Source organism: Anomaloglossus baeobatrachus, chromosome 6 (genome assembly GCF_048569485.1).
Source record: "Anomaloglossus baeobatrachus isolate aAnoBae1 chromosome 6, aAnoBae1.hap1, whole genome shotgun sequence".
NCBI lineage: Eukaryota > Metazoa > Chordata > Amphibia > Anura > Aromobatidae > Anomaloglossus > Anomaloglossus baeobatrachus.
In genome coordinates, this window is record NC_134358.1 from 88,422,929 (window position 1) to 88,439,100 (window position 16,172).

Genomic DNA, 16,172 nt, shown 5'->3' on the forward strand with positions numbered 1-16,172 from the left:
CATAATGTAGCCAATGACCAGGTCCCACAACAAAGCTCCCATCCAGAAGTCAAAGATACGTGAAGTAGCCAAAGACCAGGTCCCACAACATAGCTCCCATCCAGAAGTCAAATATACGTGACGTAGCCAATGACCAGGTCCCACAACAAAGCTCCTATGCAGAAGTTAAGTATATGTGGTGCCCTGACCTAGCCAGGTCGTCACAGATAACATACAAACACCCCCACCCCCATTAGACAGGGACACCAGCCAAACAAAAACCCTTGTTGCCTCCCTCCAGTGTCTGATGTCCACACCAGGTGGGGCGGAGCCAGTTGGTTGGCCCCACCCACCGAGGAGTTCACAGGCCTGGAGTCGGGAAAATTGTCAGTTAGTAGTTTAGTGTTGGAGTTTGAGGAGTGAGGAGTAAGCACTTGGGTGTCTAGGTTTCTGGCCCAGGCACTGACAGCAAGGTTGGCAGACGGTGGTGGCCGTCTGCAGGAGTGGTGGAGCAACGCGGAACCATAGGACCGGGGTCGGGGGACGGCCCGCCGATACCGACCGGGGAGCGAAGTGAAGCCAGCACACACAGGCAGGGCCATCAAACCCCGACCAGGCTTGGAGCCGCCATCAATAGTCAGATCCGAATGTGACTGGAACCCCAGGGGTTTCACAACAGCAAAAGTCTCGATTGAAGGCAACAGCCCACACCGTGAGGTATACAGCTACCGCCTAAGGCTAGAGACTCAAGGGCCAGCGCCTGCGGGCAAACGGGCTCCTCCGGTACCCATACACCGGGGAGCGGACTACCGCTAGGAATCCATAGTAGTCAGAAGAAGAACATCAAGGTGCAGGGAAAGACAGCCACCATCACCTGTCCGGGGAGAAACACTGCAGCCGGCTGCGGGACCTGTCCATCCAGCCGTTTGGTTTACCGAGGACTTTGTACCTTTCTTGCTGAGTGAGTACACCCGTGCCATCCGGCACTGCGCCGCGCTGTCCCTGCAACCCTGCACCTCGCCAACCCTGCCTCCCCACAACATCACCGGGCCCCGGTACCACCGACCCCTACCCACGGAGGAGGAAAACAACATCCCAGCTGCTCCTTACCATCGCTCCCGGGATCCCCGTCATCAGCAGCGGTGGTGCCTATCTTCACCACGACCCGTGGGTGGCGTCGCGGACTAAATTCCCCAAACCAACCACCCCTTTCACTCACGGGCAAGTCCCCGGATCCGGCCCACCGCTCGAGCCACTGAGCAGCCATCGCAGCAGCGCCGGACCCGAGCGTTAGCGAGAGCGCAGCAGCGACAACTTGGCATCATGAACAGGATTGAACCCCTCTGCTTACCAGTAGAAGTGCGCCTTGTGATCTCCGCCGGCGGTGTCCGGCCGAAAATTTTGAAGCGCCGCCATCTTGGCGCGAAAATCTCCCGAGCGTCTTCTCCGAGCAGGATGGGGGCGCGAAAGCGAAGCCCCGCCCCCAACAAACGGAGGTGCTGAGGAGTACCAATGGGAGACAGGAAAAAGATGTCTGTGCCCGACAGAGCTGTTGGAGGAGTGACGGTTGCAGCTCCCGCCGCGCCCGTAGATGGAAACGGGATAGCCCCTGCTCTTGTCGCAGGAGCGGGGGAGGCCGCGGGCCCGGCGGTCGCCCAGGTGATGCCGTTCTCCTTGCCCTATGTGCCCGGTGCTACCTGGCTACCGAAGTACCATGGGAAGCCTAATGCTTTGCAAGTGTTCCGGAAAAAGATCAGCCCGGTCCTCGATTTATATCCCTTGGCTGATAGACAGCGGGCAGCGGTAGCGCTAGGGCAGCTAACCGGTGCGGCTGAGCAGGAGGCGGAGACCGGGCCTCGGTGACTACCATTTTCGAAAAACTCCAAATCGCTTTTGAGACCCACACCGAAGTGGAGCTGCGGATGCAGTTTTATCAGTGCCGGCAACGGCCTGCGGACAATGTGAGAGACTATGCCCTGCGCCTGCAAACGGCCCTCCGTACGCTGAAGCGGGTGGACCCTATCAATGATGTGGACAGTAATAAGATGCTAGTAGAGCAATTTCTGCAGGGGCTGGGGTCCGTGGAAGACCGCAAGCAGCTGCGGCTGTGGGCCTTGGAACACCCCAATCTGGACCCAATCTGGACTTTGCAGTACTGAAAGAGTGGGCCATCAAGGCCCTTCAGGCCCCAGCGCCCGACCCTCCTGAGGCGGCCCCGTGGCCGGCTGAGACCGCTCCTATCATGGTGGCGCCTCCACCCCGTCTCTACCGGCTCCTGCAGCACCCATCGGGATGATGGAGGAACTAGCAGCCCAGGTCCACCGCATGGATGGAGACCTAGCCAAGATCCTCGCCGCACTCCAGCTTCCGACGAGAGTCAAGCCCTCAGGAGGGATCCAACTCGCCGACAGCCCGGATGACGTCCCCTGGATGCAGCGGAGAAGGACCAATGACTCACGGTATGGGCCTCCTATCTGCTACAGGTGCAGCAAGCCTGGCCACTATTCTAGGCGGTGCCCGTTAAACGAGCAACCCCTGGGGCCAAGGGCCAATCCTCAGGAGTAGACACCAATGGCCCCCCTGATTGGCAAGACCGGTACGTTGGGTCTCGCCCCATCATCCCCCTGGCAGTGGACGGCGTCCCGCTCATGGCGCTCTTGGACACAGGATCACAGGTAACCACTATACCATATACACTGTACCAGCAGTATTGGGGTACTGACGAACTTGTCCCCTCTGATGATAGCCTGACCCTGATTGCAGCCAATGGACTCCCGCTAACCCAGATAGGCTATAAGCTAGTGACCCTGACTGTGGGACGTGCGGAGTTTAAGAATCAAAGGATGATTGTGGTAATGAATGAACCCAGTGATCACACCCCTAAAGTAATCTTGGGGACCAACGTAATGGAGCATTGCATGAGTGAGGTGCTGAATCTGTTACAGCAGTTGGCCGCCACCGCAGGAGGAAGCCGGCAGAGAGCTGTGCAGCGAGAGATCCAGGCCCTGCTCTATCAGCAACAAGTGAGCTCAACTGGCGGAGAGATTGGTGGAGTGAGAGTGATGGATGTGGCCCCCTTAGTAGTGCCACCCCGGAGTGAAATGATGATCTGGTGCAGGGCAGCAGTAGGCCCCCAGGGGCGTGACTACCCGGTGATGGTGGAACCCACGCCTTCTGAACACTGGCCCACGGTGATGGCGGCCAGAGGGGTGGTTGACGTTAAAAAGGGGAGAGTGCCTGTAAGAGTGCTGAATTGTGGAGAGGAGGAAGTCAGGCTCCCCCGTTATGCTACCTTCGCCAAGTTGCTCACCTTAGACCCTCACACCATTCACGAAGCTGTCCCTCCTACCTCGGCATCCCCTGTCAGTAGCCATACACCCTCTGCACAGTTGGAGGGGTGGTGCCAGGAACTACACGTAGGTACTGAAACCACACCCGCGCATCACAAAAAGGGGGTATAAAGGGTAGTGCAAGAGTATGAGCAGGTTTTCAGCAAGCACCCAATAGATTTCGGGAGGATTAAGGGGATTGAACACCATATCCCTACAGGTCTACACCCACCTATCAAAGAGAGGTACAGGCCCATTCCGCCAGCACACTATCAATGTGCTAAAGACATGTTGAGGAACATGAAGGAGGCAGGGGTCATTCGGGATAGTTGTAGTCCCTGGGCAGCCCCGCTGGTGCTGGTCAAGAAGAAGGACGGCACCATGAGAATGTGTGTGGATTACCGGAAGATCAACCAGATCACGCATAAAGATGCCTACCCTCTCCCCCATATCGAAGAGTCACTGCTGACTTCTTCTCTACCCTTGACCTTACTAGCGGGTACTGGCAGGTAGCGGTTGCGCCAGAGGACCGTGAGAAGACGGCATTCGCCACTCCCATGGGACTCTGCGAGTTCAACAGCATGCCGTTTGGGCTGTGCAATTCCCCTGGAACCTTCCAACGGCTCATGGAGTGCTGCCTGGGACATCTCAACTTCGAAATGGTCCTACTGTACCTGGACGATGTGATCGTGTACTCCCAGACGTACGAGGCTCATCTGGAACACTTGGCTGAAGTGTTCGCGTCCCTAGCCAAATATAGGATGAAGTTGAAGCCCTCTAAGTGCCACCTACTGAAACCCAGGGTACAGTACCTCGGACACGTGGTGAGCGCGGAAGGCATCTCCCCAGATCCCGAGAAGATCACTGCCAGTCAGGAATGGCTGAGACCGACCACGGTGAGAGAGGTGAGACAGTTCCTGGGCCTGGTGGGCTACTATCGTCGCTTCATTAAGGGGTATACGAAGATGGCCACCCCCATGCAAGACCTCCTCATGGGACAGACCAAGGGTGGCAGGCCCTCTGGAACCCTTTTGGCATGGGAAACGAAACCGCCAGCTGAAGACGGCCTTGACAGGGGAAGAAATCCTGGCATATCCCGACTATAATCTCCCATTCATCCTCTACACCGATGCCAGTAATGTTGGCTTGGGAGCCGTCCTGTCCCAGGTCCAGAACGGAAGGGAAAAAGTGATCGTCTATGACAGCAGAAAACTCCGGCCCATGGAAAGGAACCCTGAGAATTACAGCTCCTTCAAGCTTGAGTTCCTAGCTCTGGTGTGGGCCATTACTGAGCGATTCCGCCATTACCTCGCAGCCGCTAAGTTCACCGCCTATACGGACAATAATCCATTAACCCATCTGGACACGGCCAAACTAGGCGCGTTGGAGCAGCGGTGTTTAGCCCGGCTGTCTAATTATTACTTCACGATCAAGTACCGAGCCGGCCGCAAGAACACTAACGCGGATGCGCTATCCCGGATGCCCCACCTATCGAATGAGGGAATGGAAGGCAATGATCTCGAAGAAATCGAGCTGCCCGCATTTCACCGGCCACCAGTCGAGAAGCTGCATGTCCAGCAGCAACAGGCGAGCCTGGACCCGCTGCCAAGTCAGGGATGGCAAGAAGCCCAAGACCAAGCGCCTGCCATCCAAGTGGTCAAGACCATGATTGAACAAGGTTCCACTGGACTGGACCCCGCTGCTCCGCCTGAGGCCCAACGGCTGTGGAAAGAACGAGCCCGGCTGCATCTGGACAGGGGACACTGTATCGGGAACTGATCAACCTGAAGACCCATGAGAAGGTTCGTCAGCTGGTGGTTCCCCAAGCTAGTGTGCCCACAGTTCTACGGGCTTACCATGACGGTGCCGGGCACTTTGGGTGGAAGAAGCTGGAGATGCTGTTGAGGGAGCGATTCTATTGGAGTGGGATGCGGGAGTCTGTGGAGGCCTGGTGCCGAGAGTGTGGTCCCTGTGCACTGAGAAGAAGGGATGAGGCCAGCCAGAAGGCCCCTTTGCGCCCAATCATTACTCATCAGCCGCTGGAGCTGGTCGCCCTCGACCATGTGAAGCTCACCCCTAGCCAAAGTGGGTACACTTACGCCCTGACCATTGTAGACCACTATTCAAGATTTATGGTGGTTGTCCCAGTCAAGGACCTGACCGGCCGTACTGCCGCTAGAGCATTCCAGGCCTATTTCTGCCGACCACACGGGTGCCCGGAGAGGGTGCTTACCGACCAGGGCCCGGCTTTTGAAGCGGAGGTGTTTCAAGAATTCTGCCAGTTGTACGGCTGCAAGAAAATTCGGACCACGCCTTACCATGCCCAGACCAATGGCATGTGTGAAAAGATGAACCATCTGGTCCTGGGTCTACTCAAGACTTTACAGCTAGAAGAGCGGAACCTGTGGCCAGAAAAGCTGCCTGACCTGGTCGATATGTACAATAACATTTCTTCCAGCTCTACCAAATGTACACCAGCGTACCTGATGAGAGCTTGGCCAGGCCGGCTGCCAGTAGACCTAGAAATGGGTTTGGAAGCTCCAGAAGCCCTCCCTTCGACTGCTGGATGTAACACTCGGCGGAGAGCGCAGTACCGACAGGTCCAGGAGTACGTGGAAAGGAACCTGTGTCGGAGCCGGGAACAGCAGGAACAGTATTTCAACAAGTGAGCTCCAGCTGGCCCCTTTAAACCTGGAGATGTAGTGCTGAAACGAAAAAGAAGAACCCATAAGCTCGATGACCAGTGGGAAAAGACCCCGTATGTCATACAACCCACTGAATGGGAGAATGAGAAGGCCTACCAGATTAGTCATGACCAGGGGAAGATTTCAGCCACGGTGTCCAGGGACCACCTGAAGAGGTGCCCATTGCCGTTGAAGATAGCAGCTTAAGTTCCAACCCCCAGACCAACCGGGGAGGAGAAAGAGGTCATCCACACAGTAATGGGTGATTTCCCAGCAGACTGGCCTACACAGAACGGCGCGGTGCTCATTCCAACCCGTGGAGGAAAAGGAGACGGAAGTACCCGCCAGTGAGCCAGTGCCCAGGGCTGCACCTGTACCCAGTCCCCCTGAGTCTCCGCTGGCCCCTCACAGTAGACGGGAAGAGGAGCTGAATGTCTCATCTGTCCCCTTGCCCTCCACTGATAGCATTGGGCCCAGAAGGTCCATACGCCCCAACCTAGGCCAACCCCCGCTTAGGTACAGGGAAACTACCATTTAGGGGTGTCATATGTTAAGCATGTAAATATGTGATTGAATGACTTCAATGAACCGTGACCTTCATCTGATTATCTGTGTGATTATTCCGGCCGTTGCCGGCAAGTTGTCCCCGGAGGGACCCTGTGTGCTTTTACCCCCCCCCTCGGCATGGACATGGCCGAGAACTGGCAGGGCACCCACGAACTTGTGGGCTTGTAAATAAGTTGAGGAGTGATTTTCCGTCGGTGCCGCCTCCGGAGAGGCAGATTTGAGGAAGGGCCCGCAGCAGAGCAGGCTGGGGCCCGGCCACCACCAGGACCGGTGGCCATCCTCCGGGGGTCAGGGGTCCCCCAAGGATGTGGGGTCCCCTGAAATGACAGCCGGGTGCGAGTAACCGTACCCGTTCCCGCTCGGGCAGCTTAAACCTGGACTGGGGTCAAGGGGTGCTGCCCACATCTTAGGGGCAGCATCAGGGCTAGGTTACTTGGGTGGGAGAGCGGAAGACATCCGTACGTCCGTCCGTTATTATTAAAAATGTTTTAAATATGTGCAACGTTCAAGTGTCCTAACAAAAATGCTTATGTTTGAAAATGTTTACCTGTTAATTTATATTTTACAGCTTTTGAAAAAAAAAATAAATAAATAAAACCGGTGATGGACGGGCAGCCCGCGGACGGTCTGCATTTCACCAAGGGGGAATGTGGCGCCCTGGCCTAGCCAGGTCGTCACAGATAACATACAGACACACCCACCCCCATTAGACAGGGACACCAGCCAAACAAAAACCCTTGTTGCCTCCCTCCAGTGTCTGTTGTCCACACCAGGTGGGGCGGAGCCAGGCGGTTGGCCCCACCCACCGAGGAGTTCACAGGCCTGGAGGCGGGAAAAGTGTCAGTTAGTAGTTTAGTGTTGGAGTTTGAGGAGTGAGGAGTAAGCACTTGGGTGTTTGGGTTTGTGGCCCAGGCACTGACAGCAAGGTTGGCAGACGGTGGTGGCCGTCTGCAGGAGTGGTGGAGCAATGCAGAACCATAGGACCAGGGTCGGGCGACGGCCCGCCGGTACCGACCGGGGAGCGAAGGGAAGCCAGCACACACAGGCAGGGCCATCGGACCCCGACCAGGCTTGGAGCCGCCGTCAATAGATCCGAATGTGACTGGAACCCCAGGGGTTTCACAACAGCAAAAGTCCCGATTGAAGGCAACAGCCCACACCGTGAGGGTATACAGCTACCGCCTAAGGCTAGAGACCCAAGAGCCAGCGCCTGCGGGCAAACGGGCTCCTCCGGTACCCATACACCGGGGAGCAGACTACCGCTGGGAATCCATAGTAGTCAGAAGAAGAACATCACAGTGCAGGAAAAGACAGCCACCATCACCTGTCCGGGGAGAAACACTGCAGCTGGCTGCGGGACCTGTCCATCCAGCCGTTTGGTTTACCGAGGACTTTGTACCTTTCTTGCTGAGTGAGTACACCCGTGCCATCCGGCACCGCGCCGCGCTGTCCCTGCAACCCTGCACCTCGCCAACCCTGCCTCCCCACAACATCACCAAGCCCCGGGACCACCGACCCCTACCCACGGAGGGGGAAAACAACATCCCAGCTGCTCCTTACCATCGCTCCCGGGATCCCCGTCATCAGCAGCGGTGGTGCCTATCTTCACCAAGACCAGTGGGTGGTGTCACGGACTAAATTCCCCAAACCAACCACCCCTTTCACTCACGGGCGAGGAGCGCCGCTCGAGTCCCCGGATCCGGCCCACCGCTGGAGCCACCGAGCAGCCATCGCAGCAGCGCCGACTCCGAGCGTTAGCGAGAGCGCAGCAGCGACGGCGACATAACAATCACCGGGTCCAACAATTCGATTTGCACCAACTCCAGTGAATACCATTTCAACACCATAATTTGCAAATTTTTAAGAATTGTCCATTGCTTATGGTAATTTTCTTTAAAAGTGGCTTGAGCTTAGAACAAGGAGCAGAGCCTCACACAGCCCAACAAATTTACTATAGTTTATGTCAGAAAGTGTCATAAACTGAAATGCAAATGAAGCCATTGGCTGGCATAAAGATCTATTTCTGGTGCATTCAAATTTATTAAGAAGCAAGCAATTTTCAATAAATCAGTTGCATCTTATACCAATGTTCCTTTTGATAAAATAGGTATTAAGAAAACCCCACTGCTGTTAATAAATCTCTCCATATATCTATAGTCATCTCTGGCACTAGGGATGAGCAAATAACTTTGCAGGATCCTGGTCCAGCATCCACATCAATATTCCATGCCCACTGGATAGGAGACCTGTGAACCGTCTCCAACCTGTCACCCTATCCAGATCCTCTTTTGATTAACTCATATTGCAAAATGCCATGTGTATAACATGGTGCAATGATGATGTTATACCAGACTGGATAATCAAAAAGGCAGCTGGTTATGAAAGAAGGTAGGAGGCAGGTTTCAGAGCTTCCGTTCGGTGGTCACAACATACAGATATAGCCATTAAACCAATGTCCTGCACATTTATTTAGTTATTGCTAGTTTGCACCACTTTTTGGTACCCAGAGAATATGACCCACAATATTATCCTAGCAGATCGTTCAAAAAACTATAAAAGGCCCATGTTCAGTGGCTTCCTACTGGCTAGTAGTAGTGATGAGCGAGTGTGCTCCCCACTGCTCCATACTTGATTAAGCATCATTGTGCTCTAGATGCTCATCACTCGATATCGAGCATCACGGGAGCTGAAGCGCCATGCTCGAGTCCCCACCACGCATGTTTCGTAGCTTTTAGACAGTCAACCAACATGCAAGTGTCGCGGGCGGGAAGGGGACGCTGCGCTCACCCACTGCTCGGGTCCGGCTGCTGCTGCTGCTCGGTCGGTGGCTCGAGCGGGGGGCCGGATCCCGGGGACTCGAGCGGCGCGGGTAGCGGGGGAGGTAGCAGGGCGAGTGGGTGTAGACCGGGCCCCTCGGCCGCGATGACCGACCCACTAGGGGTACAGGGGCGTGGGTCACTTACCCTCTCTTCCAAAACTCCCTCCACCTCGCGTCTCCGTATGGCCACCACCACCTCCACCATGTCAGCCTCCCACTCCTCCAAGAGGAGCTGCACACGGATCTGCAGCCGTTGTTGTAGTTGGGCGGTCCGGACCTCCACCCACGCTGCGGTCCCGGGCGTGGGGGCTACGGTGCTGCGGGACGGTTGGTACATCGCTGCGGCGGCCTCTTCCAGGAACCAAAAGATGGCCGCAGAGTCCTGGCGTCCCTGCTTTTATGGCCGTGGGCTACATGCGGCCAGACACCATCCGTCCCCCTTTGTCTTTTTCCGGCTCCTCCTCTACAGGGGCGGGGTTTCGGCTTTCGCGCCTCCACTGCTCGAGGAGACGCCCGAGCGGGGACTTTTCGCGCCCAATATGGCGGCTTCCGAAAATTTTTGGCCGGACACCTCCGGCGGGACACAAGGCGCACCTCTACCAGATGGCAGAGCGGTAAGATCCTGTTTGTGACGCCAAATTGTCGCGGGCGGGGAGGGGACGCTGCGCTCACCCACTGCTTGGGTCCGGCTGCTGCTGCTGCTTGGTCGGTGGCTCGATCGGTAGGCCGGATCCCGGGGACTCGAGCGGCGCTCCTCGCCCGTGAGTGAAAAGGGGGTATGGTATTGGGGATTTATTGTCCGTGACCAAACCCACGGTTGTGGTGAGGTTGTGACACCACCGCTGCTCTGGATGGGGATCCCGGGAGCGATGACGGGGAGCAGCTTGGATGTTGTTTTCTCCCCTCCATGGGTAGGGGGGTTGGTTGTCCCGGGGCCCGGTGAGGGAGGGATGGCAGGCGGGTTACGGGGCCTGGTGAGGTGCAGGGTCGCGGGGGCAGCGCGGTGCCGCACGGCACGGTGGTACTCACTCAGCCAATGATGAATGCAAAGTCTCCGGTAAAACAAACGGCTGGATGGATGGGTCCCACAGACGGCTGCGGTGTTTCTCCTCCTGGTAGGTTGGTGGTGACTGCCTTTCCCTGCACCTGTGCTATGTTCACAGTTCCAATGACTTCCCACCGGTAACCCGCCCCCCAGTTTGGATGGATTCTGAGGGAGCCCCTTTTGCCCTCAGGCTCTGGCCCTGTAGCCTTGGCGGTGACTGTGTTTCCCTTCACGGTTTGAGCTGTTGCCTTCAATCGGGTCTTGACTACTGGGAAACTCCGGAGGTTCCCTTCGCTAACGGATTTGACCGGTTTTACGGCGACTCCTAGCCTGGTCGGGGTCCGTAAGCCCTGACGAATGGTGCTGGCTTCTCTTCGCTCCCCGATCCGGTACCGGCGGGCCACCGCCCGTCCCCTGTCATTACGGTTTACTCCAATCAGCCTCTCCTGCAGATGGTCACCACCGTCTGCCAACCTTGCTGTGCCTGTCTGGGCCACACACCAGGACGCCTTCAGTCTCCTCCACTACCACTTCACTCCTCCCTTCAACTCCTCTCCAAACTGAACTCTCAACTCCACTCTCTTCCTTTTTTCCGCCTCCAGGACTGTGAACTCCTTGGTGGGTGGGGCCAACCACCTGGCTCCACCCCCTGGTGTGGACATCAGCCCCTGGAGAAAGGCAACAAGGATTTTTGCTTGACTTTGGTGTGCCTAGCCGGGGTGTGTTGCTGTAATACCTGTGACGTCCTGGCTTGTCCAGGGCACCACACAAAGATTGCCTGCCATACACAGTAATGTCGTAACCATGTTGGCTACTGGCATTGTGATTGGTGGGTCACATCACATCACGTCATCCAGTCTTATATAAGACAGGCAGGCATATAGCCAGAGTTGAATTGGTACTGCACCATTAAAACAAAATTACTTTTCAGGGCTATATACTAAAATTTCTCTAGTAAAACCACTGTTACCAGTATTCGGTGTAGAGATAGCTGGTAGAGGAGGGATAGTTTAGGTTTGGATGTATATAGGCAGGGTTTATTGCCCTACAGTCCTTCTATAATTATACTGCTGCTGCAACCAAAAACCAAAAGTCCTTTTCATGGCTAAATACTTTTTTTTCATTGTTAATAGTAGAAAGATTGCAGACATATATAGCATCTATTTAATTTAAAATGTTCAAGGTGTGAGGTGAGAGATATCCTTCTGATGGTGCATAGTGCTAGAGAACAGAAGCGCTGATAGGGTTTTACCAGATAAGTAACAGGTTAGTATATAGATTAATACACTCACCAACTGTGGTTGGGAAGGGTCACAACCACCATAGATAGCATAGGATAACGGCGGCTGCCGCTGCCCCATGTGCTTCAGTGTAGGAGGAGAAAAAGGGGTTAAACCCGCGCAATCCGGCAAATAATATTTAGAGATGTTGATAGATTAATCACTCTTTTACTCCATAGGTCTACGCGTTTCGAGGTATAGAGACCTCTTCGTCAGGACCAGAAAATCAACATCATCTGTTACCTCTGCCAGGCGGGTGGGTTTCCAGGACTCATCTGCCACCACTAACGTTCGAGGCATCAGCAGCAAAGAGGGGACTGGGAGAAATTCCCTTAAATAGTGCAAGCTGCCTGCGGCAGGACCCAGACACCAGAAAGACCTCCAAGTGCTCCACGGCAGAGAGGACTGACAAATACACCAAGGTGGGAGAGTGGCACCAGGTTGGCTGGCACAGCTGTAAAGGACCCGGGCGCACCTGGGATCCAGCACATCCCCAGGGCGCGAATCCAGTAAGTAAAGACAATCAAACTGCACTCCCTGTCTGAACTGACTTATTGATGCGTGCCTCCACATTAACCCTTCACCTACCCTTTGGGAAAAGCCCTGCTCGCGGAGGGCTCCACCATCCACGCTGCCCCATCCATCATCTCCAGCGGGAACCCGCAGCGGCGGCCCTACCATCCCTGGCCGCAAACCGCGAGTGGCGTAGTCAGACTTTTTATTATTTTATCTTTCTTTTCTTTTCATTTAAAACTGGTTGACGGTGACCTCGGATCTGGAACCCCTCGAGCCACGGACCGTCCAGATCCGAGCAGCTCAGCTGCCTCGGGGCGCGACAATAGATTTGTAGGTTTCCTCGTTTATGTATATCTGTGGGTTCTACCACCCCTGTCTCGTTCCTCCCCTGGGGTAGAGGAGTGGAAGTATAAGAACAGGGTTTTCAAAGCGCAGTGCAAGGAAGGCGGCTCAGACATCTTCAAAAGGTGACAATTAACAGTGATGGGTCTCTAACAACATGTGATCCAAGAGTTAACCAGCAGGCTAGCAGAAATTAACTCCTGCAAGCCCGGTCACTAATGAGCACACAGATGGTTGATGCCAGAGCCTGTCTGTGCAACTCAGAAGCACCAGAGATGGCATAGTGTGGACTGTCAGATTTGTCAGAACAGGCAGTAATAAGTAGAAATACCTATTAAGATCATTCACTGGCAACTCTTTAGCAGGCACTCACAAGTAGCAATCCCTTTTTATATCATTAAATGCTGATTTGTGGCACACACCTTTCCCTACAGTGCACGTCCCTATGCTACACTATCGCTCGCCTATGTATCTCAACTACGTATGATTAAACCCCTAGATAAGCTGTCTAGCAGCAGTGGTGGCAGCACCTTCCCTACTCTTTAACATTAACAAAGTGGCGCCGACACCGCATGTCTTCATTTTACATGCAGAGGGATATATGACTTAGACAGCCAATGACACAAGCCCTTGTTTCTGAACCTTGTGGATGTTTTCTGAGACGTGATTGACTGCAGGAACATCAGGGAATAAAGATAAGAAGGAAGAAAAGGTGCAGCTCCTCTGGCTTCTCCTGAGTCCCCACCCCCTCCACTGATTAAACACATCCTGTCGTTAACCATGCAGCACCAAAATCCTATCCAAAAGCATAACATGTTATTAGAAAAGTATTTTTGGAACATGCGATCCGTTATTGAACAAACCGAACATTGCCGACTTTTGGGGAAAGTGCTAACATTGCCAAGCCCGAGTCAAACTGGCTAAAGGGTGCTTTACACGCTGCGACATCGCTAACGATATATTGTCGGGGTCACGTCGCTAGTGACGCACATCCGGCGCCATTAGCGACATTGCAGCGTGTGACACAAATGAGCGACGATCAACGAGCGCAAAAGTATGACAAATCGTTATTTGTTGACACGTCGTTCCTTTACTTAATATTGTTGCTGCTGCAGGTACGATGTTGTTCATCGTTCCTGCGGCAGCACACATCGCTATGTGTGACACCACAGGAAAGACAAACATCTCCTTACCTGCGTCCACCGGCAATGTGGAAGGAAGGAGGTGGGCGGGATGTTACGTCCCGCTCATCTCCGACCCTCTGCTTCTATTGGACGGCTGCCGTGTGACGTCGCTGTGACGCCGCACGAACCGCCCCCTTAGAAAGTCTGTTTGACGGGTGTAAGCGATGTTGTGTGCCACGGGCAGTGATGTGCCCGTGTCGCAGAACCGACGGGGGCAGGTACGCTCGCTAGCGATATCGGTACCGATATCGCAGCGTGTAAAGTACCCTTAAGGCTCCTACCTAATTTGAGATTGGTGAGCCTTTATCAAACAAGTTTGCTCATTTCTATCCACTAGTTCTTGTTGATGATGGGACTCAAGACAGAAACAGCCGCATGAATTCTGAAGTGCACAGAGCTATACTTTCTGTTCAGGTTCACGATCAGTTATCGAACAAAACCAAACATTGACAACTTTTGGGGAAAGTGGTAGTGTTACCGAACCTGAGCCAGTCTAAGGCTCCTACTGAATTTGAAATTGGCAAACTTTATCAATTTATCAATCAAGTTCACTCATCTCTACTAGTCGCATGCATTGCTCAGGCGTGATTTTGACCCATTTTCCCCACACAAATATTCTTCAAATCCTGAAGGTCCCGTGGGCTCCTTCTATGATCTCTGAGCTTTAGTTTTTTTTTTATATGATGCATGCCAATTTCAGATCGTGCTGGTTCCCCCTTTTTTTTCTCTGTTTTGACCGTAGTTATGCTACAAATCTGGTGTCTGACCAACACCATACCATGCACGCCTGATTTTGGCTTGCAATATATTCCTCCTGTTGGTAGCTGTTCAGACTCAGTTACCTCACCCCTTTCCACAGGCAATGCTAATTAAGCACCATTCTTGGATCTGGTCCGCCTTTATCAATGGTTGCTTTTTGACACTGGGAGGATCAGTTCTGATATAGTCCTGGTATGTGTAGGGCTTGCTCCACATGCTGGGACCTGGGCTGGTCTCTATCCACAAGTGCTTTTTTTGCAACATGGAAGCGGCTATATACAGGTTGCAGGTATGTGTGCTCCATTATGGTTCTGCTTTTAACTTTATCTAGGAGGCCGCATGGCACATGAAATACAGAATGTAGAGTAGGACCCCCCTATTGAGATTTGCCGTGACGTTGGCAGGGGTGGCTCAAAAAATTGATCAATTATTTGCTAAAAATCTCATTTTTTTATTATAGTACAGTTGGAATAAATTTGTGAATTTTCACTTTTTATATGATGCATGCCAATTTCAGATCGTGCTGGTTCCCCCTTTTTTTTCTCTGTTTTGACCGTAGTTATGCTACAAATCTGGTGTCTGACCAACACCATACCATGCACGCCTGATTTTGGCTTGCAATATATTCCTCCTGTTGGTAGCTGTTCAGACTCAGTTACCTCACCCCTTTCCACAGGCAATGCTAATTAAGCACCATTCTTGGATCTGGTCCGCCTTTATCAATGGTTGCTTTTTGACACTGGGAGGATCAGTTCTGATATAGTCCTGGTATGTGTAGGGCTTGCTCCACATGCTGGGACCTGGGCTGGTCTCTATCCACAAGTGCCTTTTTTGCAACATGGAAGCGGCTATATACAGGTTGCAGGTATGTGTGCTCCATTATGGTTCTGCTTTTAACTTTATCTAGGAGGCCGCATGGCACATGAAATACAGAATGTAGAGTAGGACCCCCCTATTGAGATTTGCCGTGACGTTGGCAGGGGTGGCTCAAAAAATTGATCAATTATTTGCTAAAAATCTCATTTTTTTATTATAGTACAGTTGGAATAAATTTGTGAATTTTCACTTTTTATATGATGCATGCCAATTTCAGATCGTGCTGGTTCCCCCTTTTTTTTCTCTGAATTTGAAATTGGCAAACTTTATCAATTTATCAATCAAGTTCACTCATCTCTACTAGTCGCATGCATTGCTCAGGCGTGATTTTGACCCATTTTCCCCACACAAATATTCTTCAAATCCTGAAGGTCCCGTGGGCTCCTTCTATGATCTCTGAGCTTTAGTTCCTTCCATAAATTTTCTGTTGGAGTTAGGTCAGATGATTGGTTAGGCCTTTTTAGTGGCTTTATTTTCTTTCTCTGAAACCAATTAAGAGGTTTTTTTTGCTGTGTGTTTGGAATCATTATATTGCTGAAATGTCCACCCTTGTTTCATCTTCATCATCCTGGTAGAAGTCAGCAGATTTTTATCAAGAATTGCGGGTGGCACACGTGACGATAACTCGTGCGATCGCATAAGCGATCGCACCCTCCCCCGTCGTTTGTGCGTCACGGGCAATTAGTTGCCCGTGGCGCACAAAGTCGTTAACCCCCTGTCACCCGTACTTACCTCCTGGGCGACGTCACTGTGGGCGGCGAACATCCTCTTCCTGAAGGGGGAGGGACGTTTG